This window comes from Carassius gibelio, chromosome A17, assembly GCF_023724105.1.
Source record: "Carassius gibelio isolate Cgi1373 ecotype wild population from Czech Republic chromosome A17, carGib1.2-hapl.c, whole genome shotgun sequence".
Lineage (NCBI taxonomy): Eukaryota > Metazoa > Chordata > Actinopteri > Cypriniformes > Cyprinidae > Carassius > Carassius gibelio.
In genome coordinates, this window is record NC_068387.1 from 10,742,947 (window position 1) to 10,757,345 (window position 14,399).

The following is a 14,399-nucleotide window of genomic DNA, read 5'->3' on the forward strand; positions in this document are numbered from 1 at the left end:
AAAAAAAAAAAAAAAAAACATTAAATAAGAAAACCTCTAATTGTTATATTACATTATAAATGTCTTCACTCTCAATTTTAATTAATTTGATGCATTTATTTATTTATTTTTTTGGAGGGATGAGTGAAAATTATTTTCTTTGATTTATCTCTCATTATGCATGTTTTTTCCCCCATAGACGACTTCGACCAGTGTTTCTGCTCCCTTTCAGATGAGGAGGTTAGGGATTGATGTTCAGGTAATGTGAGTAAATCACTTTCTAACTCTAACAAATCAATGGATAGTGAATTAACCTTTTCCAATTATTATTATTATTATTTTTTAACAGACTGTATAGAACAGATATTTCATTAACAGTAAAAGTAATGTCTCTAAACAGTGAGTCAAGTTTTTTTCCCCTTCATGTTTTCCCTTTACCCGTCACTAGATGGCAGTAGCTAGTCAATGAAATGCTCGATTGTACTGAGTCATTGATGAACTGTCTGTGTTTGTAGAGCATGCATGCACTCGTCATGGACTCTCTCGCCTGCAGTGGAAGATCATCAGTGGTGCAGATACTCCAAGAGTAATTATCTTCTGTTTCAAGAGTTTGATTATTTTTGCACCTGTGCATTAATCGAGAGCACACATTTTCTCTTGTGCTTCTGTTTTCTGCATTTGGCAGCAAATGTCTCCAATTAATTTCAAACGTCTTTCTCAAGGGGGAGCAGCTCAGAAAAGCCAAGTCCTTCACTGGACCGCATTCAAATCTCATTGGAGACGTTTGTATGCTAGAAAGAGCCATTTGTTTAAATCAATTCAAAGGACTCGTTGCTGACATAAAAATGGAAATCTGTCCACAAACAGAGCAAACCACATGCATGTTAGCTAGTGGCATATTTAAAATGGTGGAATTCACAATCAAATTATTCAATACTTCACAAATAAAAATATTTATTATCAATGAGCGCAAGACAACATTGCCATCCTAAGCAACGTATTTTCTGTAAATCCAAGGTACTTACAAGAAGAATGGAAGGTCAGAATGGGCTCTGAACAGAGTTTTGGAAATGGAGTGATGAATGGAGTCCCCTCGTCCCACAACGGGATAACTAAACAGACTGTGGCATCTACCTTCTGCTTTATGTGGAGAGCTTCATCAAGGTTTTTTGATGAGCAATCTTTTTTTTTCTTCTGTATTTAAAAACTGTTATTATTTATTGTTTCAGGACCCACCACAAACGTTCCTTTCCAACCTGAACAGAGGACAGTGAAGAAGAAGAGGAAGAGGAGGCAAATCAAACAACTCATTCTCAGGCTTCACAGACAGCAAAATGTTTTAAAATAGTTTTTTACTTCCTATGGATCTTTCAATGTGACTACAACCTCAACCCCTTCCTACAGGATGTTTCATGGAAGGAAATTAAATTTGCATGTGTGAAAAATGAAATGTCATTTGCTTTGGAAATGGATCATTTGTTCTTGAAATCCAATTGAAAATGTAGCCATAAATAAAATCTATCAAAATAAAATGACAAGATGCTGAATCCAAGTTCCAAAATCCATTTTTAAAAATTGTATTTGTTGGGGTGAGAGACTCACTTAAACCTGAATTGTTTCATTTCTGAACAGAATAATAAGAATAACTCTTTTTCCAACCGATTTCTCCAAACCTGCCACTGCATTAGTCCCGTCTCAAACCCATGTCATTGGTTGAGCCAGTGTTGCTTTACTGTGTTGGTTGAGATGCTCAAATAAACAGCGATTATATGAATTCTTCAAGGAAATGAGTTTATAAATGGCTTATTTGTAGTTGTAAAAATATCCAAGAGCCCTTGCTGTTTCTTCAAGCAATCCAAACATTAAGATTTCATTCTCATTCTCATTGAAGGCCCAAATAAGCACTCATAAAATGAAAAAATACATTTATTCCCCCAGGAACACGGCTTATGCATATTCTAAACTCATTAGTTCTTCCGGACTTGCTTCTGTCTCTGCTGGAGGGCAGAAATTTTTGCCTGTTCATGCCGAAGATCAGTCTGGCGTCCTGCGCGATCAAGAAAGATGACCGTCTGCCTTCCAGTCCTCAAATTGAAATGCTTTATCTATTTCTGTGTTTCACCCGGGGCAAGGGTTTATTGATGATAATGAACCCCCTGATCCCTCAGCACTTCAGAGTATAATATTCAAGACTTTGGAAATCAAATGCAAAAAAATAAGAACCCTTCGTTTAAAATATGCCGGCTGACTATTGGTGTTTACATATAATGGTTACAATCCTTCTTCAAAGGGTTAATGTGCACACTGTAGCAAGTATGAGAACTATAAGCAAATCAACTAGATTAGTAGACCAGAAAGTTCAATTCTTAGTTTAAAAGAAACGTCTCATAGCCTGTATCATTTGATCAACTTTGAAACCTTGAAAACGAGCTCCTGTGACGCCTCACCTTCTTCCCATCTCTTGAGATTGCATCCCTGCTGTGTTCTCCATATGAGAAACTTCCTGTATCTCTTTAATTCTGAAGTGTTAGCGCTAATGAGACTCTTTGAGTGGATCACGCACCCGATGCTCAGTTATTACTTCAGTGCTTTGTGGAATCACCCATCTGCCAGGAGGCCAGCAACATATGAGCTGTAATTTAAGCTGAAATGTTTCTGAGGGATTGGTTACCACCGAGGGTATAAGGAGGGCAAACCCAAATACTCAGTTTGCTGTTTGATTTGTGTTCATGATTGATAGTATTAATATCTTTAATAAAATCATTCATTTGTATTAATTAGAACTCATTTATTATCCCATATGAATAGTCCTAAATGTGTATATTTATGTATTTATTTATTTTTAGAAAAAATACTAGAATATCTCCGAGCTAGCATAACACTCCTCCTCACTTCAGGCTTTTTGTGTTTCTGGCATATGTGCTCTGGAGCACATTGTACGATTGTTTTTATCTCTGCGAGGCTCCTGGGAAATGCAAGAGTCAGTCTGGCATTAAATCTAATTAATGGTGTTTCTTTATGCTCACCAAACATGACTGCAAAACTCCTGTTTTAACCTGTTTTGAAACTTGTTTCTGAAGGAACTGATGTTGAATATCAATAAATGTTGGTATACAAGATATTATTCTATAAAATCTTGTCAGATATTACAATACTTCATGGCTATATTTGAGACTAACCCAAGCTTCTAGTTTAACTGTATAAACACCCTGAAGAACATTTCAGCATGAAGTCATACGGAGAAATATAAGTCTAGGTTTTTAAACTAAAAACTGTTTTTCTCCTAGCTGTTTTGTTCAGACATTTGATACAGTGCCACGTAGTGAGTTATCATGTGTCCTAATTCGATTTACAAACACAGTCTGCTTTTCAGGGGTATTCGATTTCAACTTGGGAATACCTCTGTAAGTTTTGAATTACAAGCCAATAAAATATTAACGAGTCTCCAGTTTGTATCAGTTGTGCATCTTTTAGTAGCCATGACAATCCAGTAGACAACTCTTGACTTTCTCCTCATCATCCCTCAACAGACACTTTTTCATTTTCAACACAACTTCATATAAATATAGAGAATATCTTAAAATATAATTTAACGATTTGATAATTGTTTTGGTATTGGACCTGGTTCATATTTGTAGCCTGTTTTCCACTAGGAACGTGAGTTATTCATTCTATAGTGTGCATATTTATAAAGCCCCTGTAGAGAAAAATTAGCTTTTTGTTCAGTCCAACAAAGTTTAAATGTTTTTTATTTTTTATTTTTTTATAGAATGCTGACGAAGCAACGTAATTTGTGCGAAGAGAACTGATCAAATGAAAATTAAACATTTGTTTTGATTAAACTCATTAATTTGTAACCTGTGTATTTTACTCTTTTAGACCTACTACACACTCAAGAAAAATAGTAATGGGCCTATTATTTCCACGTTAAAACACATTGCTCTATTTTCATAGTGAACAATTTGTGTTGGCTGTGTGTGTTTTTGTGATTAGATGAGTGATATTTTAGTGATTAGATGTATGAAAATACCTGCTGTGTCTCAATAACCTACCTAGGCAGCATTTAAGATGTCAAGTTGCTGCTGCGCGTTCCCGCGAAGACCAAGTCTGTGCACGCGCCGTCTATATGAGCTGTATAGAGAGTCAGCTCTCTGTGTTTTGAGACACAGCCTGTGTAGGTCACAGCTCAGTGTCACCACTGAGGTGGCTGTTATTCCTGTGGATTTCAGGCTGAAGTCGGACACACTTTAGAGGAAGGACAGCGGTTTTGAAAAAGGGAATATTTCACATCGAGGGAATCTGTCACCGCTAACCGGGATAATCTGTCGCTTCTGTGTCCATAAAGGCATCTTTTCTTGCCGGACTTACAGATAATGTGAGTGACTTTCATTGCTCTGTTTGGTGCGTGTCTTCTGTTTAGAGCAGCTAACATGTTAGAGGTTTGTTGTTAGGTCGTGTTTAATTGCTTTACAGTGGCAAGCTAGCATGCTGCTAATGAATGAGTCCATATCATAAACAGTCGTCAGGTGAATTTCGAGGATCATTTGTTTTAGTAACAAGCACAATTCTGTTTAAATACGCGATTCTAATTGTGACTTTTGTGTGGTATTCGCAAATATTGCTATATGTAGCTTCTTTTCTATCAGGGTTAGTTATATCTATTAATAGTTTTGCATTCGGTTGGCTTTAGTTATATTATTTTGTCTTTCAAGCGGGGTTAAGTTGGTTTTGTTTTCGATATTCGTGACACATTCAGCAGTAAACGCCAATAACTCCAAAACGAATTGCCCTACAAAAATCTAAACAGTGTGACCTCCAAAAGGGAAGAGCTGATCATGTTCCACAGCCTTCTTTTACTATATTTCCCTCGATATAATAAGCATGGCCCCGTGCAAGCCGTCGCAATGTGCAGAAAGCCGGGAGAGAACGCTCTCAGCAGAGCCTTCAGTTAGGGACCGTGGGGGAAGTGCAAACTTTCTTCGTTTTTTGCTATAGCTCAGTAGGCGTTGTTTTTGTAATAGCTTTTTAGTTAAAGGGCATATAGACATGATAACAGTGTCAATCAATAGTGGGGAACCGTGGACATTTTTCACAACCTCTTTTTTTTGCCCCTACGGGTAGAAACGGGAATTGCATGTCCAAAATTAACATTCTTTTTGTAATAACTTTCTACAGCAAGGAGACAGAGACATAAAGACAGTGTCCATCAATAGAGGGGGACAGTGCACATTTTTCACAACCTTTCTTTTTACCCCTACTGGTAGAAAAGGGAATTACATGTCCAAAATTAGCCTCCTTTTTGTAATAACTTTCTACAGCAGGGAGACAGAGACATGAAAAAAGTGTCAATCAGTAGGAGAGAGTGGACATTTTTCACAACCTTTCATTTTACCCCAAGTGGCTGATTAGGGAACTGCATGTCCAAAATTATCCTTCTTTTTGTAATAACTTTCTACAGCAGGGAGACAGAGACATGAAACCACTGTCAATCAAGAGAGGAGGAGAGTGGACATTTTTCACAACCTTACTTTTTCCCCTTACTGGTAGAAAAGGGAATTGCATGTCCAAAATGAACCTTCTTTTTGTAATAACTTTCTACAGCAGGGAGACAGAGACAAAAAAACACTGTCAATCAATAGAGGGGGACAGTGGACATTTTTCACAACCTTTCTTTTTACCCCTACTGGTAGAAAAGGGAATTGCATGTCCAGAATGTACATTATTTTTGTAATAACTTTCTACAGCAGGGAGACATAGACATGAAACCAGTGTCAATCAATAGAGGGGGAGAGTGGACATTTTTCACAACCTTTCGTTTTACCCCAAGTGGCTTATTAGGGAATTGCATGTCCAAAATTAACCTTATTTTTGTAATAACTCTCTACAGCAGTGAGACAGGTGCATGAAACCAGTGTCAATCAGTAGAGGGAGAGAGTGGACATTTTTCACAACCTTTCTTTTTACCCCTACTGGTAAAAAAGGGAACTGCATGTCCAAATGAACCTTCTTTTTGTAATAACTTTCTACAGCAGGGAGACAGAGACATGAAACCACTGTCAATCAATAGAGGGGGGCAGTGGACATTTTTCACAACCTTTTTTTTTTACCCCTACTGGTAAAAAGGGAATTGCATGTCCAAAATTAACCTTCTTTTTTGTAATAACTTTCTACAGCAGTAAGACAGGTACATGAAACCAGTGTCAATCATTAGAGGGAGAGAGTGGACATTTTTCACATCCCTGAATTTTACCCCTACTGGTAGAAAAGGGAATTGTATGTCCAAAATGAACCTTCTTTTTGTAATAACTTTCTACAGCAGGGAGACAGAGACATGAAACTACGGTCAATCAATAGAGGGGGAGAGTGGACATTTTTCACAACCTTTCTTTTTACCCCTACTGGTAAAAAAGGGAATTGCATGTCCAAAATAAACCTTCTTTTTGTAATAACTTTCTACAGCAGGGAGACATAGACACGAAACCAGTGTCAATCAATAGAGGGGGACAGTGGACATTTTTCACAACCTTTCGTTTTACCCCAAGTGGCTTACTAGGGAATTGCATGTCCAAAATAAACATTCTTTTTGTAATAACTTTCTACAGCAGGGAGACATAGACACGAAACCAGTGTCAATCAATAGAGGGGGAGAGTGGACATTTTTCACAACCTTTCTTTTTACCCCTACTGGTAAAAAAGGGAATTGCATGTCCAAAATAAACCTTCTTTTTGTAATAACTTTCTACAGCAGTGAGACAGAGACATGAAACCACTGTCAATCAATAGAGGGGGACAGTGGACATTTTTCACAACCTTTCTTTTTTACCCCTACTGATAAAAAAGGGAATTGCATGTCCAAAATTAACATTCTTTTTGTAATAACTTTCTACAGCAGGGAGACAGAGACATGAAACCAGTGTCAATCAATAGAGGGAGAGAGTGGACATTTTTCACAACCTTTCATTTCACCCCAAGTGGCTGATTAGGGAACTGCATGTCCAAAATTATCCTTCTTTTTGTAATAACTTTCTACAGCAGGGAGACAGAGACATGAAACCACTGTCAATCATTAGAGGGAGAGAGTGGACATTTTTCACATCCCTGAATTTTACCCCTACTGGTAGAAAAGGGAATTGTATGTCCAAAATGAACCTTCTTTTTGTAATAACTTTCTACAGCAGGGAGACAGAGACATGAAACCAGTGTCAATCAATAGAGGGGGAGAGTGGACATTTTTCACAACCTTTCTTTTTACCCCTACTGGTAAAAAAGGGAATTGCATGTCCAAAATAAACCTTCTTTTTGTAATAACTTTCTACAGCAGGGAGACATAGACACGAAACCAGTGTCAATCAATAGAGGGAGAGAGTGGACATTTTTCACAACCTTTCGTTTTACCCCAAGTGGCTTATTAGGGAATTGCATGTCCAAAATTAACCTTATTTTTGTAATAACTTTCTACAGGCAGGGAGACATAGACACGAAACCAGTGTCAATCAATAGAGGGGGAGAGTGGACATTTTTCACAACCTTTTTTTTTACCCCTACTGGTAAAAAAGGGAATTGCATGTCCAAAATTAACCTTCTTTTTGTAATAACTTTCTACAGCAGTAAGACAGGTACATGAAACCAGTGTCAATCATTAGAGGGAGAGAGTGGACATTTTTCACATCCCTGAATTTCACCCCTACTGGTAGAAAAGGGAATTGTATGTCCAAAATGAACATTCTTTTTGTAATAACTTTCTACAGCAGGGAGACAGAGACATGAAACTACTGTCAATCAATAGAGGGGGAGAGTGGACATTTTTCACAACCTTTCTTTTTACCCCTACTGGTAAAAAAGGGAATTGCATGTCCAAAATAAACCTTCTTTTTGTAATAACTTTCTACAGCAGGGAGACATAGACACGAAACCAGTGTCAGTCAATAGAGGGGGAGAGTGGACATTTTTCACAACCTTTCTTTTTACCCCTACTGGTAAAAAAGGGAATTACATGTCCAAAATAAATCTTCTTTTTGTAATAACTTTCTACAGCAGTGAGACAGAGACATGAAACCACTGTCAATCAATAGAGGGGGCAGTGGACATTTTTCACAACCTTTCTTTTTACCCCTACTGGAGAAAAAGGGAATTGCATGTCCAAAATAAACCTTCTTTTTGTAATAACTTTCTACAGCAGGGAGACATAGACATGAAACCAGTGTCAATCAATAGAGGGGGAGAGTGGACATTTTTCACAACCTTTCTTTTTACCCCTACTGGTAAAAAAGGGAATTGCATGTCCAAAATTGATATTCTTTTTGTAATAACTTTCTACAACAGGGAGACATAGACACGAAACCAGTGTCAATCAATAGAGGGAGAGAGTGGACATTTTTCACAACCTTTGGTTTTACCCCAAGTGGCTTATTAGGGAATTGCATGTCCAAAATTAACCTTATTTTTGTAATAACTTTCTGCAGCAGGGAGACAGAGACATGAAACCAGTGTCAATCAATAGAGGGAGAGAGTGGACATTTTTCACAACCTTTAATTTTACCCCTACTGGTAGAAAAGGGAATTGCATGTCCAAAATAAACTTTCTTTTTGTAATAACTTTCTACAGCAGTGAGACAGATACATGAAACCAGTGTCAATTAGTAGAGAGAGAGAGTGGACATTTTTCACAAACTTTAATTTTACCCCAAGTGGCTGATTAGGGAACTGCATGTCCAAAATAAACCTTCTTTTTGTAATTACTTTCTACAGCAGGGAGACAGAGACATGAAACCACTGTCAGTCAATAGAGGGAGAGAGTGGACATTTTTCACAACCTTTCATTTTACTCCAAGTGGCTGATTAGGGAACTGCATGTCCAAAATTATCCTTCTTTTTGTAATAACTTTCTACAGCAGGGAGACAGAGACATGAAACCAATGTCAATCAGTAGAGGGAGAGAGTGGACATTTTTCACAACCCTGAATTTTACCCTTACTGGTAGGAAAGGGAATTGCATGTCCAAAATTAACCTCCTTTTTATAATAACTTTCTACAGCAGTGAGACAGATACATGAAACCAGTGTAATTTAATAGAGGGGGACAGTTGAAATTTTTCACAACCTTTCTTTTTACCCCTACTGCTAGGAACTGGAATTGTATGTCCAAAATTAACCTTCTTTTTGTAATAACATTCTACAGCAGGAAGATAGAGACATTAAACCACTGTCAATCAATAGACGGGGACAGTGGACATTTTTCACAACCCTGAATTTTACCCCTACTGGTAGAAAAGGGAATTGCATGTCCAAAATTAACCTTCTTTTTGTAATAACTTTCTACAGCAGGGAGACAGAGAAATGAAACCACTGTCAATCAATAGAGGGGGACAGTGGACATTTTTCACAACCTTTCTTTTTACCCCTACTGGTAGAAAAGGGAATTGCATGTCCAAAATTGACATTCTTTTTGTAATAACTTTCTACAGCAGGGAGACATAGACCCGAAACCAGTGTCAATCAATAGAGGGGGAGAGTGGACATTTTTCACAACCTTTCGTTTTACCCCAAGTGGCTGATTAGGGAATTACATGTCCAAAATTAACCTTTTTGTAATAACTTTCTACAGCAGTGAGACTGAGACATGAAACCAGTGTCAAGCAATAGAGGGGGACAGTGGACATTTTTCACAACCTTTCTTTTTACCCCTACTGGTAAAAAAGGGAATAGCATGTCCAAAATTAACCTTCTTTTTGTAATAACTTTCTACAGCAGGGAGACAGAGACATGAAACCACTGTCAATCAATAGAGGGGGAGAGTGGACATTTTTCACAACCTTTCGTTTTACCCCTACTGGTAAAAAATGGAATTGCATGTCCAAAATAAACATTCTTTTGGTAATAACTTTCTACAGCAGTGAGACTGGTACATGAAACCAGTGTCAATCAGTAGAGGGAGAGAGTGGACATTTTTCACAACCTTGAATTTTATCCCTACTGGTAGAAAAGGGAATTGCATGTCCAAAATGAACTTTCTTTTTCTAATAACTTTCTACAGCAGGGAGACAGAGACATGAAACCACTGTCAATCAATAGAGGGGGACAGTGGACATTTTTCACAACCTTTCTTTTTACCCCTACTGGTAGAAAAGGGAATTGCATGTCCAAAATTGACATTCTTTTTGTAATAACTTTCTACAGCAGGGAGACATAGACATGAAACCAGTGTCAATCAATAGAGGGGGAGAGTGGACATTTTTCACAACCTTTCGTTTTACCCCAAGTGCCTTATTAGGGAATTGCATGTCCAAAATTAACCTTCTTTTTGTAATAACTTTCTACAGCAGTGAGACAGATACATCAAACCAGTGTCAATTAGTAGAGAGAGAGAGTGGACATTTTTCACAACGTTTAATTTTACCCCAAGTGGCTGATTAGGGAACTGCATGTCCAAAATAAACCTTCTTTTTGTAATAACTTTCTCCAGCAGTGAGACAGAGACATGAAACCAGTGTCAATCAATAGAGGGGGACAGTGGACATTTTTCACAACCTTTCTTTTTACCCCTACTGGTAGAAAAGGGAATTGCATGTCCAAAATGAACCTTCTTTTTGTAATAACTTTCTACAGCAGGGAGACAGAGACATGAAACCACTGTCAATCAATAGAAGGGGACAGTGGACAGTTTTCACAACCTTTCGTTTTACCCCAAGTGGCTTATTAGGGAATTGCATGTCCAAAATTAACCTTTTTGTAATAACTTTCTACAGCAGGGAGACATAGACACGAAACCAGTGTCAATCAATAGAGGGGGAGAGTGGACATTTTTCACAACCTTTCGTTTTACCCCAAGTGTCTTATTAGGGAATTGCATGTCCAAAATTAACCTTCTTTTTGTAATAACTTTCTACAGCAGTGAGACAGATACATGAAACCAGTGTCAATTAGTAGAGAGAGAGAGTGGACACTTTTCACAAACTTTAATTTTACCCCAAGTGGCTGATTAGGGAACTGCATGTCCAAAATTAACTTTCTATTTGTAATAACTTTCTCCAGCAGTGAGACAGAGACATGAAACCACGGTCAATCAATAGAAGGGGACAGTGGACATTTTTCACAACCCTGAATTTTACCCCTACTGGTAGAAAAGGGAATTGCATGTACAAAATGAACCTTCTTTTTGTAATAACTTTCTACAGCAGAGAGACAGAGACATGAAACCACTGTCAATCAATAGAGGGGGAGAGTGGACTTTTTTCACAACCTTTCGTTTTACCCCATGTGGCTTATTAGGGAACTGCATGTCCAAAATTAACCTTATTTTTGTAATAACTTTCTACAGCAGGGAGACAGAGACATGAAACCACTGTCAATCAATAGAGGGCGAGAGTGGACATTTTTCACAACCTTTCTTTTTACCCCTACTGGTAAAAAAGGGAATTGCATGTCCAAAATTAACTTTATTTTTGTAATAACTTTCTACAGCAGGGAGACAGAGACATGAAACCAGTGTCAATCAATAGAGGGGGACAGTGGACATTTTTCACAAACTTTCATTTTACCCCAAGTGGCTTATTAGGTAATTGCATGTCCAAAATTAACCTTATTTTTGTAATAACTTTCTACAGCAGGGAGACAGAGACATGAAACCAATGTCAATCAGTAGAGGGAGAGAGTGGACATTTTTCACAACCCTGAATTTTACCCTTACTGGTAGGAAAGGGAATTGCATGTCCAAAATTAACCTTCTTTTTATAATAACTTTCTACAGCAGTGAGACAGATACATGAAACCAGTGTAATTTAATAGAGGGGGACAGTTGAAATTTTTCACAACCTTTCTTTTTACCCCTACTGCTAGGAACTGGAATTGTATGTCCAAAATTAACCTTCTTTTTGTAATAACATTCTACAGCAGGAAGATAGAGACATTAAACCACTGTCAATCAATAGAGGGGGACAGTGGACATTTTTCACAACCTTTCTTTTTACACCTACTGGTAAAAAAGGGAATTGCATATCCAAAATTAACCTTCGTTTTGTAATAACTTTCTACAGCAAAGAGACAGATACATGAAACCAGTGTCAATCAATAGAGGGGGAAAGTTGAAATTTTTCACAACCTTTCTTTTTACCCCTACTGCTAGGAAAGGGAATTGTATGTCCAAAATTAACCTCCTTTTTGTAATAACATTCTACAGCAGGAAGATAGAGACATGAAACCAGTGTCAATCAATAGAGGGAGAGAGTGGACATTTTTCACAACCTTTCATTCTAACCCTAGTGGCTGATTAGAGAATTGCATTTTCAAAATAAAAATAAAAATTATTTGCTTGTGTTAATGTGAAGAAAGAAAGTCATAAACATCTGGGATGACAGAGGTCAGTAAATGGTGAAAGAATTTTCATTTATGGGTGAACTATCCCTTTGAAGATGTCAGGGCGTGGTAGAAACGGAGCAGTGGAAAAAACAGGGTCTGGGTCCAAGTGCAGGGAATAAATTACTTTTTTAATAAATGAGAACAAAAAGGCCAACAAGGCAAAACAAAACAGAAACAAATCACGGAGACAAGAGCAGACGCAGCCAAGATGCAAAAACACGAGTATCCAGGAACATTTACAAATCACAATTTACATTACACAATTAATACAGCCTGACAGAGTGGTTAGAGAGTGGAGAATATATACTCATTGACAATGGGCACCAGGTGTGTTTGTTGTAACGGAAACAGGTCAATTTAGCTCAAAGGGAATCATTTAAGATTTTAAAGGGAATTTGAACAGAATCACTGTTTCACGGCTGTTCACGGAGACGCCCTGCGATTCAGTGAACTAGCCGTTTAACATCAAATCTGCGCTGGATACTAATATCCAAACTATAGTGAAAACACTATTAATTAGAATAGTAACAAGTTCGGCAGTTTAAGACATTAATTTGTAAGCACAAAACACAAGATACTTCTCTTTTCAATATGAATAAGGCTTTATTAGATAAATCTAAGACATATAAACTAATCTAACACATAAACGCACGCACTCACACTTTCACACAAGTTGCAGGAAGATCGAAAGTTAGGAAAAGATGAGTTTAAGAGAATGGAAATATGGAATTCCAAGTTTACAGCAATACGTTAAATTGCATAGACATAGAACAACCATCAATCACGTAATTAGCCCTTGCATTGAGTTCCTCAATGTGACTAAAATTATATTAGATACACCAGCACAACAAATATCTGGGGATACGTTGCCTTCGTTTTCTGTGAAAGGGACTCCCATTGAAAGGGGTATCCCGGTGTCGCTGATTGGCTGGAAGTTCAGTAGTGAAGTGACGTCTTGGGAAGCCCGTGGTTGTTGGGCGTTGGCTGAAAGTGCAGAGTCGTGTGCGCTGGTCGAAGTTGAACGGGCATCCGAGGTCAGGCTTCGGAGACTCGACGTTACAAAACTTAACTCAGAACACGAAACTCTCAAACGGAAAAAGAAAAGAAATAAAGTTTGACGAGACTAGGTTGTGTTCCTTCTTATCGTGGCATAGTAGCAGCAGGCAGGCCGAAGCACGCAGGAACTGCGCTCAAACAGTGATGACTAAACCGCATGGCTAGAAGCTACAAGCTAGCAGAAGCATAGCTAGAGACTAGAAACAGACATGGCTAATAGCAGCAGCAAGGGACTAAATGCAGACTAAAAGCAAAATTTCATGGTGTCCAAAGTATTTAAACTTCCTTGTTGGCCACCCCTCAAATGTTGCCTTGACCAATCAGATATGGTCTTGGCTCTGGGGTATCATAAATCATTTGTTTATCTTACCAGGCATGTGGTTCTTGCCTCACAGGGTCTAATTTTGAACATGATTCCTATAACATGATTATGATATATTTTACAAATAAATGATTGTCAGGACAATATCAAGCAAGAAAATTTGATTATATCAATTCTAGACATGACTATGTATCCTATAGTTATCAAAAGACATACACAATAAGTGATTATACATGATAGTCAAAGGTGTGGGTTACACATAAATGAATATGGAGTTAAGCAATGGAACGATTCATTTATAAGTCTTTTTGAGTTCATTCTGGTCCATATATAATGTACCAAAAGCAGTTTCTTTGCCATTCTCTGGCAAAGGGACTTTTCTGTGAAGACAAAGGTTTAAAGCCCTTCCCCCTTAGGAATTTCAGTCTGGTTCTGCTGGGTGGGGGGAAGTCAATGCAAGTATTTAACTTGATCTCCTGGGTTTACATGTGATGTCCAGCGTTGCATTTCAATCACGAACAATAAATTTGACAATGTCTTCTTCGAATTAAAATTGTCAATAATTGTTCTATTGGTGTTAATGTTGAAAGCTGTTGTGTGAACAAGTTGGTTGGTTGGTTATCTTGCTTGGCTCTTGTGGCACTAGAACTGATTTATGACTTCCTGAGGAGTTCAGCTCTCGTTTCAAT

At 37.8% G+C, this 14,399-nt stretch overlaps 1 protein-coding gene and 1 long non-coding RNA gene across 4 annotated transcripts in view; both read left to right on the forward strand.

Annotated features, from left to right (window-relative positions):
* Positions 1 to 439: 439 nt before the first annotated feature.
* LOC128031342 (uncharacterized) lies at positions 440 to 1,526 on the forward strand. Of its 2 annotated transcripts, XR_008188078.1 has the most exons (3): positions 496 to 565; positions 997 to 1,143; positions 1,209 to 1,526. It is a non-coding gene; the product is annotated as an uncharacterized LOC128031342 (long non-coding RNA). The 2 variants fall into 2 exon arrangements; XR_008188079.1 differs by lacking the exon at positions 997 to 1,143 and having other exon boundaries at positions 440 to 565.
* A 2,544-nt stretch (positions 1,527 to 4,070) lies between these two features.
* Positions 4,071 to 14,399, forward strand: part of LOC127933267 (unconventional myosin-VI-like) — an 82,887-nt gene continuing 72,558 nt past the window's right edge. The window contains exon 1 of one of the 2 annotated variants that reach the window (XM_052530114.1): positions 4,071 to 4,354. The gene's annotated coding sequence lies outside the window, so the exon portion shown is untranslated. The remainder of the gene's footprint in view (positions 4,355 to 14,399) is intronic. The other variant, XR_008147477.1, reaches the window with a different exon arrangement.